This window comes from Panthera tigris, chromosome B2 (genome assembly GCF_018350195.1).
Source record: "Panthera tigris isolate Pti1 chromosome B2, P.tigris_Pti1_mat1.1, whole genome shotgun sequence".
In the NCBI taxonomy this organism is placed as follows: domain Eukaryota; kingdom Metazoa; phylum Chordata; class Mammalia; order Carnivora; family Felidae; genus Panthera; species Panthera tigris.
The window spans coordinates 74,418,887-74,441,726 of NC_056664.1; the positions used below are offsets into that span (position 1 = coordinate 74,418,887).

At 34.7% G+C, this 22,840-nt stretch overlaps 1 protein-coding gene across 2 annotated transcripts in view; it reads right to left on the minus strand.

The window, feature by feature from the left end:
- ME1 (malic enzyme 1) overlaps nt 1-22,840 on the minus strand; it is a 188,262-nt gene that overhangs the window by 68,271 nt on the left and 97,151 nt on the right. The gene's annotated exons all lie outside the window — the stretch shown is intronic.

Genomic DNA, 22,840 nt, shown 5'->3' on the forward strand with positions numbered 1-22,840 from the left:
AGTTAAATATATTGACTAAATATATTATAGAGAAATGCTATTTTTTCTAGCTCAGATTCACAAGAGCCTTGGTTTAAAGACTGCTTTCCAAGTTTTCCACTGTTATCAATTTTTAACAAAATATTTAAAAATTTACAAAACAATCAAACGTCTCAATGCAAAACATATTTTCAACAAAAGACCCTAAAAAGTTAAGTCTTATTCTGTGACCAGAAACAACATTCCATGACTGGGAAGAAGTTTTTCTTCTATGGTGAAGTATTTTTTATCTAAAAAAAGATAGAGGTTGGTTTTCCCTTAAACTCTTTAAATAAAATTATATTAATAGATGCAGATGATTGATTTTATGGTGCCAAATCAGGTAAAAGGACTACCAGTTTTGAAAGAAGATTCTGTCTGCCAACAACAAGAATGTGTTTCATGTTATGTGTTAAGAAATGGAAGTTACATGACACCATCTCTGCGGCTTCAGTTAAGCCTTATTCCACTGAGGCTTTTTTCCCCCTTTTTTAAAAAAAGCTTTTATTTAAATTCCAGCTAGTTAGCATCCAGTGTAATATTACTTTCAGGTGTACAGTACAGTGATTCTGCCAGCGCTTAGAAACTGTGCCCACAAGTGTGCCTTACCGACCATACTTGGTTAAGCGTCTGCTAACCTTTTATGTCAAGAACCCTATTTTGATAATGAAAAAAGGTAAGCTTTCAACTGCAATTTTTTAATCCTTGCCTTGCCTGACTCACTGCTGTGTTGGACACTGTTAATCCCTATTTCCTGAAACTCTTATCATTTAGCCTGCTACCCTTCCATCATCTGGCTCTTTCCCTCTGCTGGGCTGATACCCAATAATCTGCTAACACTGAAATATGGAAAAGGAGTATATAAAATTATTACGCTTACTACCTGACTTTTACATTTCTAATCTTCCTATAGTATTGATAAGTGTATGTGTCCGTGGTTATGTTAAAAAGGAGAATAGATAGAAAGTGTATTTTTATTAATTTCTTGATTATAGAAGTTCTATCACTAATAACAAACTGCAACAGGGAAAGAGACTAATAACTTACATGCTATATTTCTCTAGTTCTATGATAAACTGTTAAAGATTTTTAGACTGAATGCCAGCACATTAAGTCTTAACACAGCCATCTGTTTTGAAATAAACTTAATCCCACCTCAAACAAATACTTAAGAGATGAATGATAGCATTCCTTTATAAGAAAATATAGCAATAAACATTCTCTCAAGGGTAGCTTTTAATATATTTTGGGAACTACATAATTAAAATAAGCAAGCCACTTAGATATCCATTAAATTGTCATTTATAGACAGAATATTTATAATCTCATATTTACTCACTGTAAGAGAAAAGATGTGTAATGCTAACCACTTCACTATCATAACTGTTTTCTTTAATTTTTTGTTTAACTTACATTACAGTTGGTTAGTATATAGTGCAACAATGCTTTCAGGAGTAGATTCCTTAATGCCCCTTACCCATTTAGCCCAGCCCCCCTCTCACAACCCCTCCATAACTTTTTTACAGCCTGTGAAATTCAATGGCTTTGAATCTGAGCTCTCAGCTCTCACTTTACTCAGGATCAGCCAATAATCCTATATTTGTACGAAATACACCTGAAAAGCAATGGCCACATGCCCACCACAAATACGTGGACTCTGCATCATAGATAATCACAGGTCGAGGAAGAACAGAGGTTCAGTTAGGCTTCTGGCAGAACAGTGCAAACACTATGGAGTATAAGGTAACACAACATGGGGAAAGGATTCATATAGGATGTGCTAAGGCAAGATCATAGCTTGCACTGTCAAACTAAAACTGAGAACAAAAGTAAAATTTGTGGGGTGCACAATTGGTTGGCTCAATCGGTTGAGCATCCAACTTCGGCTCAGGTCATGATCTCACGGTTTGTGAGTTCGAGCCCCACATCAGGTGCTGCACCGAAGCACAGAGCCACTTTGGGTCCTCTGTCCCCGCCCCCCTTCCCCATTCCACTAACTCTCTCTCCCTCTCAAAAATAAACATTTAAAAAAATCAAATTTGTAATGTGACTCTGTGTAGCAAATCTCATCTTCTTGGATCTCCTGCCATCGGCATCCCAGACTTCAAAATCTAGGGTTAAGGTTTCGGTCTGACAAGCAAATAGCTTGGAAGCTGACACTCCAGTCATCACAGCAAGAAAAACACTGAACCAACTCAAAATTAACAATTCATGGACCAATCACACGGCCCACGGAACTGAAGGGACAAATGGGCAAATACAGGTAATCACGGGAGCACACGGCCAGGAAGCAGCCCTGCCACTGGAGCCAATATCTGTGCCAATGTGCCAACTGTAATTGATGAATGGCTGGGGGCCCAGTGAAGGCTAACTTGAGAGTTAAAAGTTCCTAGGGGGCCCACTCTTAGAGGAGGACCCCTCACAGTTTTACCCTTCAGAAACCTCACCAGGTTCTCACGATGAAGATCAGAGAAAAATTCCCTTATGCTTATAGCAGAAGGAAGAGAAAAGTAACCACTTTGAAATACTCCCAGTTTGCAGTCTTCTTAAAAAGGCCCCACTAGCCTTCCAAATGGGGGAAGAAAAATACCCATCTTAGGTTCACTAAAGACTGAGACCTAAACATAGGACTGCAGCAGGCCTCCTCTTCCCCCCACAGTTTATTAACACACCAATGGGACCTAGTATGATAGGAGATTACAGATTTAAAAAAAACAAAAAAACAAAAAAACGTGCAAGCCTCAGACTCTAAGAAGTATGTAGGAAAATCCAAAGATAACAAGGGAGACAAAAACAAGGACACTCAGAAAATTTTGCCTCTAACACCACAGCTATAGCAAACAGTATACCCAACCTAAGTCCTAGCCACAGAACGAAAACCCTCACACTAAATACCTGTCTTCTCTATTTAGTTCCTTTTACAGCATACATCATATCCAGCTTTCAACAAAAAAATGCTAAGCATGCTAAACGGCAAAAAATACAGTCTGAAAAGACAAAACAAGCATCAGATCTAGATTCAGATAAGATAAAGATTTTGGAATAATCAAACCAGGAATTTAAAATGACTATGGTTAATATGCTAAAAGACCCAACAGAAAAAGTGGACAACGTACAAGAACATATGGGTAATGTAGCAAAGAAATGGAAACTCTAAGAGAATCAAAGAGATGCTAAAAATCAAAATCATAGTAACAAATGAATATTGCATTTGATAGGCTCATTAGTAAACTAGATATAAGAGGAAAAGATTAGTAATCTCAAAGATATGTCAATAGAAACTTTTAAAAAATTTTTTTAATCTTCATTTATTTTTGAGAGAGAGAGACAGAGTGTGAATGGAGGGGGGGGGGGGGGGGAAGAGAGGAAAACACATTTCTGAAGCAGGCTCCAGGCTGTGAACTGTCAGCACAGAGCCCGATGCGGGGCTCTAACTCACAAACCGTAAGATCATGACCTGAGCCGAAGTCAGAGGCCCAACTGACTGAGCAATCCAGGCACCCTAGAAACTTGTAAAACTCAAATGCTAACAGAAAAAAGAATAGAATGGTCGGTCAAGAACTGTGGGACAAAAGGTATAATATATGCATAATGGGTATACCAAGAGAAGAAAGAAAGGAACAGAAGAAAATTTGAAGTAATAATGCTAAGAATTTTGCAAAATTAATGACACATGCCAAACCACAGATCCAGGAAACTCAGAGAATATCAAGGAGGAAAAATACCCTACCACCCCCAGCCCCACCCCAAAATCTATAATTAGGTATAACATACTCAAACTGCAGAAAATCAAAGATAAAAAGAAACTTTGAAATAAACCTGAAGGGGAAAAAAAAACACCTTACCTACAGAAGAAGAAAGTTAAAGATACATCAGACTTCACTTCAGAAGCCAGGTAAACAAGAAGAAAGTAGAGCGAAATATTTCAAATGTTGAAAGAAAAAAAACCACCATCTAGAATTCTGTATCCAGCAAAATTATCCTTAAAAAAGCAAAGGAGAAATAAAGACTCTCTCAGACAAATTAAAATTGAAGAATTTTGGGCCAGCAGACCTGCCTTGCGAGCAATATTAAAAGAAGCTCCTTGGAGAGAAGGAAAATGATGTAGGTCAGAAACTCAGGGCTACACAAAGAGAGGAAGAACATTACCTTTTTTTTTTATCTTACCTGATCTAACAGATAACAGTTTGTTCAAAATAATTATGGTAATAATGTATTTGGTGATTACGGTTTATACGGACAAGTGAGATGAATAACAGCAATGTCATAAGAGACGGCAGGAAGGAATTTGGAATATTCTATTATGACATACTATTATGTATGTCTATTATGACTGTTGTGCAGCTATCTAGTGTTATTTGAAAGTGGACTTGTATTAGTTGTAAATGTGTATTACAAACTCTGAGGCAACCACTAACATTTTTTTTTTTAAAGTATAAGTGATACACTAATGCAGAAGAAAAATGAATCCAGGGTCAGAACTTGCTTCTTCTTATACAATTAACTCCTTGGCCTTCCATTCCTTAAGGAATCTGTTACATGCGTCTTTGGAGCTCTGTGTATTTCAAGTTTTGATTCCTCCAACTGCTCTATTTTTTTGCTGTTAGGTTAAGAAAACAAACAAACAAAAAAGCTGTTCACAATAATAAAGAACTGATCCAACAACCACACTGAATAAAACATACGGAAGTACGACAGAATTCTATAAACCTTGCCTCACCATGAACATATAATTGGGTATTTGTTGATTATAACAGAACCCTGTACAGATGAGTCTCAAATAATACTAGTAGTAAAAATAGATCTATAGTTCCAAGGCCTAGAACACCACCTGGCATATAGCAAAAATACCCAATATTTATTGAATGAAGAAATGAAGAAGATTTGATACCTGCTGAGGGGCAACAAAAAAAATTTTTTTAATGTTATTTGTCAACTTGCTTTAACATCCATCTTACAAATAAAATGAAGTCTCCTATATTGGTTTTTTATTTCTTAAGTCTACTTCCTCTTAAATACACAAGTATTTCAGATCTGGGAAAGATCTTACATCTGGCACATTAAAAGGTGGTGAGACCAGGTGTCTAAGTGTTTAAACATAAGACGCTCACTTGTGAAAAAATATTTTGAAAGCGCTCCAGATATGTTTGCACATTTAAACAGTCTTACCCATGATTAAAGCCAATTTCTTGGAAATTTAATATAACTTTTCAAAATATCTAGGGATGATGGTGAATCAAAATGTACAAAGTAAGCAAAATCTGCCCTAATTTTAATTTCATATGGTTTGGCACTTAGGAAAAAGAACAGTTAATACTAAACTATTCTTTCTATAAAAGCCAGAAGAGACAAGTGAAATAGGTCCTCTCTGACAACTCATCTCCCCCACATTATTTATTAGGTACATTATTTTCCATATTCTCTTATAGTACCCTAAACTCATTTCCACTAGAAGCTTATTAAAAATGTCTATTTATTTATATCTCTCCCCAATTACACTGAGTTCCTTAAGAGCATTTTTCAAAATGAATGCTTGGCACATAAAGATGCTCAATGTGTTTGTTCAATGAATATATAATTCAAGGTACCCTGAAAACTTTCTTCAACTAAGTTTATAGAAATTATTGGCATGATTGGGGAAGAACTCTAGAAGATTAGGCTAATTCCCCTGTTTACTGGTCAATAATGTTTTTGGTTTTGTTTTTACCTTTACTCTATTTGTTTTCCACTAAAATGGAAATTTTGTTTTCCACTAAATCAATATAGCATACCCAGAGGAAAAGCATAACTTAGACAGCTATAAAAATCAGTGGTATGACTGTGAACCCATGCTGAAATAAACATTCATATTAAGTCCTGTTTGGCTATAGCATGTTCTTTTCCTACACACAGCACTGTATTGCTAAAATCACCCAAACTAGCAAATTAAAATGGCTATCTTTCTATTCAAAAAGATGTCTGGGGAATTTTTTTTTTTTAATCTCTGTAGGCCAGCATTTAAATTTTCACCCAATGATTCTTCCTTATTGAAAAATAATACAGAGCTGTACATCGACATTTAATGACAACTAATGCATATTAGAGGTATAAGGTGATTCTAAGAAAAAACACAACTTCCATTCTTTTTCAGTTTTTGCAAAAATAACATATGAGTTCTTATCAAAGTGACCTATAAACATCAACCTAAATTAAATTTAGGAACAAAGGCAAAAAAAAAAAAAAATGTGATGACTTCCAGTGCTTTAGCTGAATGAAGTCTGCTTGTAAAGCAGAATACAATTCAGAAGATATCTATTCTGTGTTTATAATTTAATATGCATAATTATGGGATATATATTTTATCTTTTCTTGACATCAGAATGAGAAAAGGGGAATGGGTGCAGAATAGATTATAAAACTAACACAACTTTAACCATGATAGCATAATAGATATTTTATATTTAATTTTTTTAAATGTTTATTTATTTTTGAAGGAGAGAGAGACAGAGTGTGAGCAGCGGAGGGGCAGAGAGAGGGAGACACAGAATCTGAAACAGGCTCCAGGCTCCAAACTAACAGCACAGAGCCCAACACGGGGCTCAAACTCTCGAACTGTGAGATCACTTAAAGTGAGCCAACCACGTGCCCCACATAATAGATATTTTAACAGTTACTGAAAACTTACCATGTGATAGGGACTATTCAAAACCAAGTGGGACTGGTTTTCTCACTTTTGTTCTTTTACTTACAACAAAAAGCATGGATGTTTTAATTCTAGTTAACTACCAGAAAAATCTTAACGTGAAATATTTTGAAACCAGAGATAAAATGAATATATTCAACAAATATTTCCTAAGTGCTTCCTAGGAGTCAGGCTCTGGGGAAAGAGCACTGAACAAAATAGATGGAAATCCTTGCCCTCACAGAATTTATATTGCATTTGTAGGAGACAGACAATAAATAATAAGTAAATTATACAACATGCTCCGAGGTAATAATTAGGGCAGAGAAAAATAAAACAGAGAAGGGAGACAAAGAAAGCCAGCCAGCATGAGAAGTGCAATTTAAGACAGACTGGTACAGGGAAGTCTTCACTGAAGTGACAAATGAGGAAAGCCCTGAAGGAGGGAAAGGAAAGAGACAAAGGCTTACAGGTTCAAGAGAACAGCAAGGTCAAAGACCCTGAGGTGGGAGTACACGTGAAGTGCACCAGAAACAGCAAGATTTGGAATGGCCATTGAATGAAGCTTCTATTGAATGCACATATATTTCCTATTTGTTTCTAACTCAAATAACACAAAATATCATCACACTGTTTTGTTTAGGGAATTATAACATTGAGGGAAAGAAAAAAACTCATAGCTGAACCAAATTACCTAGATTTCCATAACTGTTTTTCCACAGTCGTTAGGGTACTGCTTATCTTCACAGCTACATATTCAAAATTCAGCCCCAAGCTTACAGTTATTGTCATCTCTATTTTCTCCATTATACCAAAAGCTTAATTTATAAGGTGTCTGAACTCAAAATCAAGGTCTAGGGAAGTTGGGTATGGCCATGGAAATGGAATCAAGGCATGGAACAAGGACATAATAGAGAAACGGTCTGGATGGCTTTAGTAATGAATCTGTTCTTGAGACAAATGCACAGGAAAACATTGGGAGGGTCATAGAAGATACTCAAGAGGAAGCAATTATTTCAATTTGCTTTGGGATACAATCAGAAGATACAGACATAGATATATATGAAAAAGACAGAGAGAGAGAGAAAGGACTGGTCTAGTTGATTGGCATGAATGGCTTATGTATGCGTAAGTCTCATTTTAACCTTTGCAAAGTTAATTCAGCATTTTTAATATCTTTGTATCACTTTTATTGTATTTACTTTTATTTTTTATTATGAACTTATTTTGCAGCTGACTATACAATTAATATGTAGCACAGGGAATATAAAGCAAGGCAAACAAAAACTTTTTGTGAAATATTTTCTATTGAATTAATCACCTTGCCATCTGTCTCTTGAGCTACTAATGAAATAAACTTTGGATAGCAAGGGAAAGCTAACATTTATGTAAAGCAAAATAGTTTAAAATGCTGAATGAGAAGCTTATTCCTCGGGGTCAAGTATAATTATATAATGTGATGATCAAACGTTCTCACCTGACTCATAATGGTAACAATTATCAGTGAACTGCTGAATTTTATGATATAGATCAACCCTGAATGATGAAACAAAACACAGTTTCTTTAATACTTTACAGCATCTTAAAGCTGGAATATTTCCGAAAATAATTGGGTTTTTTGGGTTTTGTTTTTTTTTTTTTGGTTTTTGTTTGTTTTTAGAAAAAGAGTACACACAGGCAAGCAGGGGAGGGGCAGAGGGAGAGGAAGAGAGAGAATCCCAAGCAGGCTCCACACCCAGCATGGGGCCTGACACAGGGCTGGATCTCATGACAGTGAGATTCACGACCTGAGCCAAAATCAAGAGTCAGATGCTTAACTGACTGAGCCACCCAAGCGCCCTAGAAAATATTTAGTTCTAATCCATCCTCCTCTACTTAAGGCAGAAATCTTTATATACTAGGCGTATCTCCCCACATAGAGTGACAGACACATCACAAAGAATACTAACAATAAAAATAACCAAGAAAAACAATTAGTGAGTGATTTTTATGTGCAAGCATTATAGTAAGTACTTTTACATACATTATTTTGGGATAATTCTAACTATTACATATTCCATCTACTACTAAACCAAATTTGCCAGCTTATAACTTTTAAATTATTGGCCCTAATCATGCTTCCTACAGAAAAAATTAGAATTACTATTTATGGCAGTTAAAAAAGTAATTTTCTTTTTTCAAATTTTATCTCAATCATCACAACAACCCTGTAAAGTAGGTACTGTTATGATTTTTCACATTTTTCAAGAGAAAGAACTAAGCCTTAGGGAAGGCAAATACCTTTCCCTTTGATGGAGATGAGGATTAATTTGAAAGCCCGGGTTTTACTTCCCACTTGCCCCTGAGACATGGCCTTTGTAGGCTGGCAAAACCAGCTTTCTAAACTTCCTGAGCTGAGTCAGATCTCAAACCACTGAAGCAAAAAAGTCATTCTCTGAGGCTAAAGAAATGGACTGTGAACCCATCTCAGGCAACACCACTCCAACATGTGCTCAGTATGACTCAATCTTTTTTCCATTCAAATTTCTACATATCCCAACCTAACCATATTGGTTAACAATAAATTTAACAGTTGCTTGTTTTGTTTTCTGTTTACCAATATGGTGATCTTTACCATGAATACTACAGGATATGGTATTATTTTGGCTGAAGATGTGAAAAAAAAAAAATGAGTCACCATCTGGGGATGCCAAAAAGAAAAACAGTCTTATGAATTAAGGACTACATCATGGTTAAATCAAAATCATGGCATGCTGTGTTAATTCTGGCTTGTTTTACAGTTAGTGAAATAAAAACAACCGTCAATGATGGAAAACTGAGTTAGCCAAAATGTGATCATCTTGGCAATATGAATGATTATTTTGTTTAAACTCTTGATTATAGCAAATTTTATACAAATTTCATTACAGCTTTCAATGTCAGAACTTTGAAATATATCAGCTCAAAAAATATTCACCACCAACTTACATTAAAAGTATTTAACTTTATGTAACATACCAATCACTGTACTTATCTCCACCCATCAAGGGATAGATAACCCTTGATGTTTGTGAGGCCTGAGAAAATGAAGTATTCATCCCTCACCGTGTCCTATGGTTCTCCTTTCCACATAAAAATGATGCCGGTAACTCATCAAAAGTAAAGCATGTTTAAAATTTAATTTTCTAGTAATGGTAAAAGATTTGTGCCAATCCACTCACATTCTTCTGTGTGTCGCCTCTCTTTGAGGGGTTCAATTCAATCAACAAATATTTATTACATACCTATTCTGTGCCAGGCATTGATGTAAGAACTTGTTCCTAAAAAGAAGAACTAGATCCCTGTACTTAGGGTACATACATTCTAGCAGGTGAGACACACAATAAGCAGTAAATGTAATAAGTGGATAAATTATATAAAATTATACAAGAAAAAGTAGAGCAAAGCAAGAGTATCAGGAGGGCCAGGGATGGGCAGAAGGTGGGGCAGAGTTCAGTACCATTGGGGTAATCAGGATAAGTCTAGAAGAGGGTAAGATTTCCACAAATACTGAAAAAGATGAGGTTGTTAACAAGTTGATTTCTGGGGGAAGAATATTTCAGTCAGAGGGCAGAGCAAGAATAAATATTCTGAGTGGGGAACATGCCTTGAGAGTTCAATGACTCCAAAGGCAGTGCAGACAGTGTGGCTGCAGCACAGTGCGTCAGAGATGTCAGGAGGGGCCGCGAGAAGGACCAGCTTTTACTAACTGAAATGCACTGGTTATCAATAATAAGGTTAGGTCAAGATAGAATATTAACTGTAAGTTATTTTCACATTTCCTACTGAACAAAAAGTCCCCTTAACTTCCTACTTTACCCCAAACCAACTTTCTAACTTTGCTTCCATAATGATTCTTTTCCTTTCAGCATCTTTAATCCCCATTAATGAAACTACATCTTGTTCAAATATTGTTGTACTATTTCCCCAAACTGACCACATACATAGTCTTAAAAATAAAAACTAAACTGCTTTCATAAGTGCATACCTGCTTTATTTTTGGTTATAAATATGTTTAAATTAAGGAGAGCAAGAAAAGAAGATTACAACAAAGAATCTTGTTTTGACACATAAGGCATTGCCACTGATGGGGTTTTTTGCTTTTGTTTCTATGAGCACAATTAAGGAAATCTATATTGAGTCTCCTTTTTAAATATTACCAATGAGTAGATATATTCGTTCTTATTTTCCAATTTATTACACATGGTAATACAGATGGAAACCTAAGAAAAACAAGCTTTTAAGAAACTAGGCTGCTTTACCTTGCTAAATAAGCTAAGAGAATAAGTAAAGAAGAGAGATAGAGGAAGCATGATATAGATTTTTGTCAAACTTTAGTATCTTTAATAGATATAATAATTTACTTTTAATAAGCTCAGATAAAATATTTAGGGATTCCTCTATATAGACCTTGGTATCAATTCAAAGAGAACAAGTTAGGTGTCTGTTGGCCATCTGTATGTCTTCTTCGGAAAAATGTCTAGTCATGTTTTCTGCCCATATTTTAACTGGATTATTTGTTTTTTCAGTGTTCAGTTTTATACGTTCTTTACATATTTTGGATACTAACCCTTTATCAGATATGTTATTTGCAAATGTCATCTCCCATTCTGTAGGCTGCCTTTTAGTTTTGTTGATTGTTTCTTCCAATGAGCAGAAGCTGGAGGTTCCTCAGAAGTTCAAAACAAAATTACCCTACAATCCAGGAATTGCACTATTAGGTATTTACTCAAAGAATACAAAAATACTGATTTAAAGGGACACATGCACCCAAAGTTTATAGCAGCACTATCAGCAATAGCCAAATTATGGGAAAAGCCCAAATGTCCACTGAATGATCAATGGATAAAGAAGATGTGGTGTGTGTGTATATATGCGTGTGTGTGTACATACATATATATGTATGTACATATATATATACATATATATGTATGTACACACAGTAGAATATTACTCAGCCATCAAGAAGGATGAAATCTTGCCATTTGCAACAATGTGGATGGAGCTACAGAATGTAATGCTAAGCAAAATAAGTCAATCAGAGAAAGACAAATACCCTATGATTTCACTTATATGTGGAATAGACACTTAACTATATAGACACTTATAGACACTATTACAGACACTTAACTATAGAAAAGAAACTGAGGGTTACTGGAGAGGAGGTGGACAGGAGGGGGTATGTAGATTAAATACGTGATGGGAATTAAGGAGTGAACCTGTCGTAATGAGCACTGGGTGCTGCAATGTAAGTGACGAATTACTAAATTCTACACCTGAAACTAATATTACACTGTATGTTACACTGTAATTTAAGTAAAAACTTAGAGAAAAAGTAATGATGGATACAACAGTAATTTATTAAAATATTTCTTTAGAGAAACTTCAAAATCTAAAACATAAATGTACCTATGTAATGAAAACTCAAATCTTTAGTTTACACAGGCAGAACCACTTTATTTGGAAAACTGTGTGTTTCTCTAGTTTATGTTAGTGGACCACCTTTCCTTTACATATATGTCACCATAGTTTTGTGAAGGTTGGATTTAATGTTTAAGTAATACTTTTTCAAAAGAAGTTATTTTATACCCACTATGTGGTAGGGTATATTGTGGGATAGTGAGAATAATAGTCACCCCTTGATAATAAAGTTCTTTTTTGTGTGTTTATTTATTTATTTGGAGAGAGCAAGAAAGCACAAGGTGGGGGAGGGGCAAAGAGAGGGAGAGATAAAATCCTAAGCAGACTCCATGCTCAGTGCAGAGCCTGACACAGGGCTTGATCTCAGCACTGTGAGATCATGACCTGAGCCAAAATCAAGAGTCAGACATTCAACCGATTGAGCCACCCAAACATCCCTAAAGTTCATTTTCTGGCACGATTCATATTCTAGTAAGGAAAATAGGGCATAATAGGGAATATTAAATTCACAAGACTCAAACAAATAGAATAAAACCAATGGAAAACATTTACACCCCTATTAAAGGAATGCTGGAATTAATGCAATCAGAATTAATGACTTGAATAAAATAGTATTAGGCAAGGAAAGCATCTGAAAGGAAAAAGTTGTAAACCATGTTCAGCAAGAGATGAAGGCTGGGTCAGGATATAGGCAAAAATGTAAAACTAACAAAATATTTGAGAATTCACCTTAAATCTTTGAAGAAATATATATACGTATTCTTAAATACATATACCTAAGGCATGCCTACAGATTTCTAATTGTTCTATGACCTCCCTTTTTCATTCACTTGAAAAAAAAGTAGAGAGAAAGATAGAATTTTTAAGAAAAACATGGCTATAGTTAAATTGTCAATCTGATCTTTCTTTGTATGGGCAAGTGGAAAAAAATTCTGAGTCATAAATTTGATTTGAGTCATGTTCCTTGGTAAGTGACATCGTTGCTGACTTTTCTCATATTGACAGACATTCTTTCCATCTGACTTTTTTTTCAAATAGTTTACATCACCTTTGGACCACAGAGAAGAATAGCAGATGGTGTCCCACAGAGTCATATGTTTTCATTAAATTTCTTATGAAAACCAAAGTAAATTATGCTGATTATAATGATGGGTGGAGTCCAAAAGGTCTCACAGATTTATAGATAAAATTATCAAAGTTATAAATATATCCATTCAACTAAAGGGAAAAAAAAAGGATGAGGTAGAAAAGGCAATGACTGGAACAGGTGGAATAAGGCAGCAGAGAAAGTCAGCCATGCAATTAACTGCAGCAGAAATGGCAGAAAGACAAACAACAGGAAAGTATGTTAAGGCCAAATATTTGGTAGAATGGTGAAGAAACCATTAAATTGCAACCTTGACTAAGGGTGAAGACCACATAAACTTACATTTCTGGTGAATTTTTTAAAAAGAGAGACCATTATAAATAATAATAAAAATAAATTTAGTAAATCTGGCCATGATAATCAGGGGCTATATATCTTATTCCTTTGAAATCTGATATATGACCTTCAAGAACTTTGACCAAATTAATAGCTTCTCTGAAAAGTCTGGTCTGAGACACCCATTCAATACTGAATGGGTGAAAAAAAAGCATCACTTTATGAAAACACCATCATCACACCTTGCAGCATATGGCAGGCGGTATGGCTTCAGACTAAGATTATTTTTCTTAAATACTATGTGAGAGATCATAATAAAATTTGTGATGGCAGCCACGGTTGGGGAAAGTCTCTAAATATTATAATAATCATGTTTGTGGTCATTCCTGGTGATTCCAATTGACTTTTAATTTTCATCATTTAAAGGAAAAAAGGAAAAAAAATTAAAAATACAGTCCTTGCTGGAGTTTTTATTTCTTTCATTAAAAAATGTAATACTAGCTTTTAAAAACTCACTTAAGGTATAGCTTTTTTTTCCATTTAGTTACTAATCATCAATGGAGTTCTGATATAGAGAATTTTTGGTAGCAAAACTGAAGCAGTCATTCCATTTCAGGGGCAACTGATTCAGGAAAAAGAATCAGTTGGGGATGTAAAATGGGGAGGTGTAAAAATGTAGCTTTGGTATGTGTTCAAATTCAATTTTTTTATCAACTTAAAACCAACCATTATACACATAGGATGTTGTATGCAAACCTCACAGTAATCACAAAGCAAAAACTTATTAAAAATACACAAGAGATAATGACAAAGAAATCTGAATATAAAAGAAAGCAATCAAAGAAGGAAAGAGAAAGAGAAGTCATAGAGAGAACAACGAAAACATGCAGAAAACAATAAATTGGAAATAAGTAAATACCTATCAATAATTACTTTAAATGTATATGAACTAAATTAGCCAATCAAAAGACAGAGTGCTCAAATGGATGAGAAAACAAGATGTATCTATAGGCTGACTATAAGAGACTAACTTCAGAAGTAAGGACACACAGAGACTAAAAGGGAAAGGACAGAGAAAGATATTCCATGCAAATGGAAATGAAAATAAAGCTGATGTAGCTATATTCACATCATACAGAATAGACTTAAACAATGTAATAAAAGACAAAGAAGAACATTACATAATGATAAAGGGGTCAATCCAGCAAGAAGATATAACATTTATAAATACATATGCATCCAACATATGAGCACCAAAATATATACAGCAAATATTAACAGACCTAAAGGAAGAAATTGACAGCAATAGTAGTAGAGCACTTTAACATCCCACTTACATCACTAGAGAGATCATCCAGACAGAAAGTCAATAAGGAAACACTGACCTTAAATGACATGCTAGACCAAATGAATTTCATAGATATACCCATTTAAAAAAGCAGCAGAATACATATTCTTCTCAAGTGCTCATGGAACATTCTCCAGTGCTAATTGTATGTAAGATCACAAAACAAATCTCAATAAATTCAAGAAGGCATATTATATCAAGCAGCTTTTCTGACCACAATGGTATGAAACTAGAAATCATTACAAAGAGAAAACTGTTAAAACTACAAATACACGAAGATTAAACAAAATGTTGCTGAAAAAACAATGGGCCATCAATGAAATCAAAGGAGAAATCAGAAAATAGCTAGAGACAAAAACAGAAACACAACATTCAAATCTATGGGATGCAGCAAAAGCAATTGTAAGAGGGAAGTTCATAGTAATAGAAGTCTACCTCAAGAAACAAGAAAACTCTGAAATAAATAATTAACTTCACATCTAAAGGAACTAGGAAAAGAACGAATGAAACCTAAATAAAGTTAGGAGAGGGAAGAAAATAATAAATGTCAGAACAGGAGTAAATGAAATAGAGATGAAAAAGACAATAAAAAAGATCAATGAAACTAAGGGCTGATTCTCTGAAAAGATAAGTAATAGTTACAAAGCGAGGCAAACCAAGAAAAAAAAAGGGGGGCTCAAAGATATAAAACCAGAAATGAAAAAGCAATTACAACTGTAACCACAAAAATACAAAGGATTATAACAGAATATTACAAAGAATTATACAACAAATTGGACAACCTAGAAGAAATGGTTAAATTTCTAGAAATACACAATTTTCCATGACTGAATCATGAAAAATATAAAATCTGAATAGATTAATTTCTTGTAAGAAGATTGAATCAGTAATTAGAAACCTCCCAACAAACAAAAGCCCAGGATCAGCCAATTTCACAAGCTAATTCTACCAAATATTCAAAAAAGATTAACACCTATCCTTCTCAAACTGTTCCAAAAAAACTGAAGAAAAGTAAATACTTCAAAACTCATTTTACAAGGCCAGCATTACCTTGAAACCAAACTCAGGTAAGGACACCACAAAAAAAAAGGGGGGAAATTATAGGCCAAGATCCATGATGAACATAGAGACAGAAACTGTCAACAAATATCATCAAATCAAATTCAACAGTACATTAAAAGGATCATATAGCATGATCAAGTGGGATTTATTCCAGGGAAGCACAAATGGTACAACATCTACAAATCAATCAATGTGACATACCACACTAACGAAATGAAGAATAAAAATCATATGATCATCTCAACAGATGCAGAAAAATATTTGGCAAAATTCAGTATCATTTATGATAAAAACTCTCAACAAAATAGGTACTGAAAGAACTTATCTCAACATAACAAAAGCTATATATGACAAACCTACCATCAATATCATATTCAATAGTGAAAAGCTGAAAGCTTTTCCTTTAAGTTCAGAAACAAGATGAGGATGCCCACCCCACCACTTACCTTCAGCACAGTATTAGAAGGTTTTAGCTACAGCAATCAGAGAAGAAAAAAATAAAAGTCATCCAAACTGGAAAAGAAGAAGTAAAACCATTTCTATTTGTAGATGACATGATACCATATACAGAAACCCGTAAAGTCTCCACAAAAAAACAAAAAACAGAAAAAACTTGTCAGAACTAATAAACAAATTCAGTAAAGTTACAGGATACAAAACTGATATACATAAATCTATGGGGTTTGTATACAATAATAACAAAACACCAGAAGGACAAATTAAGAAAAAAATCTCATTTAACAGTGCATCCAAGGGGTGCCTGGGTGGCTCAGTCGGTTAAGTGTCAACTTTGGCTCAGGTCAAGATCTCACGGTTCGTGGGTTCAAGCCCCGCATCAGGCTCTGTGCTGACAGCTCAGAGCCTGAAGCCTGCTTCGAATTCTGTGTCTCCCTTTCTGCCCCTCTCCCACTCATACTCTGTCTCTCTCTCTCTCTTAAAAATAAACATTAAAAAAATGCATCCAAAAATATCTAGTAATAAATTTAACCACAGAAACAAAAGACCTGTACATTGGAGGCTGTAAGACATTGATGAAAGAAACTAAAAAAGACAGAAATAAATGGAAAGATACTCCATGCTCATGAACGGGAATAAATAATATTGTTAAAATGTCCATAATACCCAAAGCAATTTACAGATTCAGTGCAATCCCTATGAAAATTCCAATGGCATCTGTCATAGAACTAAAACAAATAATTCTAAAATTTGTAGAGAACCAAAAGAAATTGCAAATAGCCAGTCTTGAGAAATAATAACAATGCTGGAGGTATCACACTCCCTGAATTCAAACTATACTACAATGTAGTATTTGCATAAAAACTGACATACAGATCAACAGAACAGAATTGAGAGCCAAGAAATAAATGCACACATATACAGACAATTAATTTATGGCAAAGGAACCAAGAGCATAAAATAAAGGATAGTCTCTTCAATAAGTGGTGCTGGGAAGACTGGACAGCCACATGCAAAAAAAGAAAAAAGAAAAAAAACAAACAAAAAACAAAGAATGAAACCAGAACATTATATTACACTGTACATAAAAATTAAAATGGAATATACTTGACTCTAAGACCTGAAATCATAAAATTCCTAGAAGAAAACATAGATGGTAAACTCCTTGACAATGGTCTTAGCAATCTATTTCTGGATCTGACTCCAAAGGCAAGGGAAACAAAAGCCAAAATAAACAATTAGGACTATATCAAACTAAAATGCTTCTGTACAGTGAAAAGAGCCATCATAAAAACAAAAAGTGAACCTATTGAATGAGAGAAGATATCTGCAAATCATAAATCTGATAAGAGATTAGTATCCAAAATATACAAAGAATTCAGTCAACAATAAAAAAAAATCAAACAACCTAATTAAAAAATGGGCAGATCTGAACAGACATTTTTCCAAAGAAGACATAAAGATGGCAAAAAGACACATGAAAACATGTTCAAAAGCCACTACTCATTTGGGAAATGCAAATCAAAACCTCAATGATATATTACCTCATACCCGTTAGAATGACTATCATCAAAAAGAGAAGAAATAACAAGTCTTGGAGAGGATGTGGAAAAAAGGGAATTTAAACTGCTGCAGAACTATGCAAAAGAGTATAGATTTCTCAAAAATTTAAGAATACATTCAGCATATGATCCAGCTATTCCACTTTTGCATATTGATCTAAAGAATATGAAAACACTTATATGAAAAGGTATATTCATCCCTATGTTCACTGAGGCATTATTTACAGTAGCTAATGTATGGAATTGGCCTGAAGTGTCCATTGATAGATGAATAGATAGAGGATAAGATACACACACACACACACACACACACACACACACACACACACAATGGAATACTACTTAGTCATAAAAAATTAAAATCTTGCCATTTGTGACAAAATGGATGGACCTTGTGGGAATTTGCAAAGTAAAGTAAGTCAAAGTTAGAAAGACAAACACTGATTTCACTGATGTGTGGAATCTAAAAAAGAGAAACAGACAAAAAATTAAAAAAAAAAAACTCATAGAGCACAGATTGATGGTTAGCAGGAAGAAAGGGAGTTGGAGTGGGCAAAATGGTTTTAAAGAGGGTTATCTGTTGGTGACAGACAGTAACCAGACTTTTGGTTGTGATCGCTTTGTAGTGTATACAAATGTCATATTAATGCTGTATACCCGAAACTTACATGTTATATACCAATTATACCATAATTAAAAAAAATACTACTATGAAAAGTATAAACAGAAAAACAAATATAAATATGTAAGGAATGCATACATTTGGTGATTTTAATATATACTTGACAATATGCAAGGATTATAAGAACCTTAATACAGTATTTCCTAAAATTAAATTACATGAGAAGAAGGAATTCTTTGAAATACAAGACTTCTTCCTGGTATACTTGTACACAAGAAGTGACAAGCGTTGGCAAGGATGTAGAGAAAAGGGAAGCCTCGTGCATTGCTGGTGGGAATGTAAATGGGTGTAATCACTGTGAAAAAGACTATGGAGGTTCCTCAAAAACTTAAAAACAAAAATGTCATATGATCCAGTAGTTCCACTATTGGCTATTTATCCAAGGAAAACAAAAAACACTAATTCTAAAAGATACATGCATCCTTATTTACAATAAATATGCAATTATTTACATATTTACATATTTGTACACAATATGTAAATATGAAGCGTTATACATATAATACTCAAGATATGGAAGCAACCCATGTGTCCATCAATAGATGAATGGATAAAGAATATGTGGTGTATGTACACAATGAAATATTACTCAACCATAAAAAAAAATGATATCTTGCCATTTGTGAGAACATGGATGGACCTAAAGAGTATTAGGCTAAGTGAAATAAGTCAGAGAAAGACAAATACCATTTGATTTCACTTACATGTGAAACCTGAAAAACAAAACACACAAAAAAGGCAGAAAGAAACCCATACATACAGCGAACAAATTGGTGGCTGCCAGAGGGAAGAGGCAAGACAGATGGGTAAAATGACACAAGGAGAATGAGAGGTACAGGCTTCCAGTTATGGAATGAATAAGTCACAGAGATAAAAGATAAAAGCAATACAGTTGATGGTATTTTAATAGTGTATGGGACAGATGGTAACTACACTGGCAGTAAGTGTAGCATAATTTGTAGAGTTGTTGAATCACTATGTTGTACACTTGAAACTAATGTAACTTTGTGTGTCAACTATACTTCAATTTTTAAAAATTGAACAAACAACCAAAATAACAAAACAACAACAACAAAAAGAGCTCACAAATATAGAGAACAAACTGGTGGTTGCCAGACGAGAGAGGGGTAGGAGATAGGTGAAATAGGTAAAGGAGATTAAGAGTTACAAACTTCCGGTTGTACAATAAATAAATCACAGGGATGAAAAGTACAGCATTTGGAAATATAGTCAATATTATGATAACATATGGTGACAGATGGTAACTACCCTTACCGTGGTAAGAACAGTGTGATGTATAGAATTGTTGCATCACTCTATAGTACACCTGAAAGTGAAATAAGTTAAAAATAGAACTACCTTATGATCCAGTAATCATACTACTGCCTATTTACCCCAAAAATACAAAAACACTAGTTTGAAAGTACATATGCACCCCTATATGTATTGCAGCATTATTTGCAACAGACGAACTATGGAAGCAGCTCAAGTGTCCACCAAGTGACAAATGGATAAAGAAGATGTGGCATATGTATACAAAACAGAATGTTATTCAGTCATAAAAAAGAATTAATTCTTGCCATTTGCAACCATATGGATGGAGCTAGAGATTATTATGCTCAGTAAAATAAATCAGAGAAAGACAAATACCATACAATTTCATTCATGTGGAATTTAAGAAACAAAACAAATGAGCACAGGGAATAAAAAGAGAGAGAGAAACCAAGAAACAGACCCTCAACTATGGAGAACAAACAGGTGGTTACCAGAGGGGAGGTAGGGGGATGGGCGAAATACGTGATGGGGATGCAGGGCACACTTATCACATGAGTACTGAGTAATGTATAGAATTGTTGAACCACGATATTGTGCCCCTGAAACTAATAGAACACGGTATGTTAACGATACTGGAATTAAAATTAAAAATTACTTTAAAAAATGAAGCCAATATAACATTGTATGTCACTATATTTCAATAACAATTTTTAACAAACATGAAAAAAACTCCCTCTTGCCAAAAAGATGAATGACTACATGAGGTCACCAAGGAAGTGAGGATAATAGTAAAGAGAAGAGTTTTAAGCTCCAACCCTGAAGCACACTCAAGTATAGAGGTTAGGGAGATGAGAATAAACAAGACAAGCAAAGTGTGTAGGGGCCATCACTGAGGTAGAAGGAAGCCAAAGAGAGTGTGCTGGAAACAAGGGAAGAAAATCATATAATGGAAATGCTCAGCGAAAATATTTGGGCATCAAATTCATTCTTTATTTGGTATTATTTTCTTAACTATACTCTCAGATGTAGAATTACTAGGCCCAATTGATGAAACTGTTGAAAAGGCAAGTACCAGGAAAACAGACCTGGAGATGCTAATTAACATCCAGGCTAATTAATCCAGACTAATTTATCCGTACTTCTGAATTCAGTTTTTCTGTTGTTTATTAATTTACCTAACTGTAATCAAAAAGCTCACGCTAATTTTCAACAAAAGTATAACTGAAAGAGTATCACGACTTTAGCAATAGACTTCGTAACAGAAATTACCTGTATTTATTAATAAAGTAAACATAATAAAAGTAAAATCTATGCTCAAAAAGAGATAACTACATCTATAACATTCATCTGATTTACATAAATTAAGTCACCTATTATTCTTAGACAGCAATTGTTTCCTTTGTTACATTTATTACGATTTCATTGTTTCATCTGATTATTTGCTGGTTTACTTGTTTATTATCTGTATCCTCTAGTAAAGAATAAGCTATATGAAAGACAGGGATTATTTTTGTTTTATTCATCCCTGTATCCCCAGCACCAAACACAGTGCCTGACTTTCAACAAATGAAAAATGAATCAAAACAATAAGGAAGAAAAACTAGGTAGTTTGACAAGACACTTTTACCACAGAGATCTAGCTCCTGTTAGGGCACAGGTAGTTGGGGGAATTCAATGGCTTGCTCCAAAAGCCAATTTTTCTTTTCTTTTCTTTTCTTTTCTTTTCTTTTCTTTTCTTTTCTTTTCTTTTCTATTCTATTTATTACAAAAAAATTTAATATCTATTTATTTTTGAGAGAGACAGAGACAGAATGCAAGTGGGTTAGGAGCAGAGAGATGGGGAGACACAGAATCCGAAGCAGGATCCAGGCTCCAAGCTGTCAGCACAGAGCCTGATGTGAGGCGCGAACTCACAAACTGTGAGATCACGACCTGAGCCGAAGTCGTATGCTCAACTGACTGAACCACCCAGGTGCCCCTCTTTCTTTTTCTTTTTAATTTTTTTATGTTTATTTATTTTTGAGAGAGAGAGAGACAGGGGAGGGGTCGAGAAAGAAGGAGACACAGAATCTGAAGCAGGCTCCAGGCTCCAAGCTGCCAGAACAGAGCTTGATGTGGGGGCTCAAACTCACAAAAAGTGAGATCATGACCTGAGCCAAAATCAGACATTTAATCGACTGAGCCACCCAGGTGCCCCCAGTAGCCAATTTTTCTAAACCAAAAATATTTTGCAGGAACCAGCATTTGTCTGTCATATGACTTGATAACAGAATATCAGAAATAGTCTATTGAACAGATTCTAAGATATGCCTTAATTACAGCTACCTTGAAATTTTTTTTCTGCTTAATTTTTATCTTTATCTAAATGTCATTATACTGAATGCTGTGACATGGTACTGAGTAATGTAATGTAAAAGCCAGAGGACCTCTCTAATAGATACAAAAATGCTCTCAGATCCTACAGCTCCTGAGCAGAGAAAGTTAATCACCAGGAATAAGGCATTAATCATCAGAGTGGTCAAACACTCCAAAACTTTAACAAGGCCGATCTGCTAAGTCAGGTTCCTGATTGGATCCTGACACATGAGATGAGATGTCTGGTTTGATGCCTCCCAAAATCTTGAATTTCCAGATTCCCTAAAACATTCTGAAGCCACAAAAATGGTCTGCCCTTTCCTTCTTGGGAATCACATACACAGAAGCTTCCCCCTCCTAAGACAACATGTGCCTTCCTAACCTCCATCCACCTTCACCTCCTCTCCAGACCCTTGGGCCTATAACCAGGGTTATGTCACAATATAACCCACCTAAGACATACTAGGCCTAGCAAAGGAAGAAAGGGGATATTCCACAAAGAAACTGCAAGATCTAACTACTTTATATTAGTCAGAAGAGTACATATGAGATTAAATTC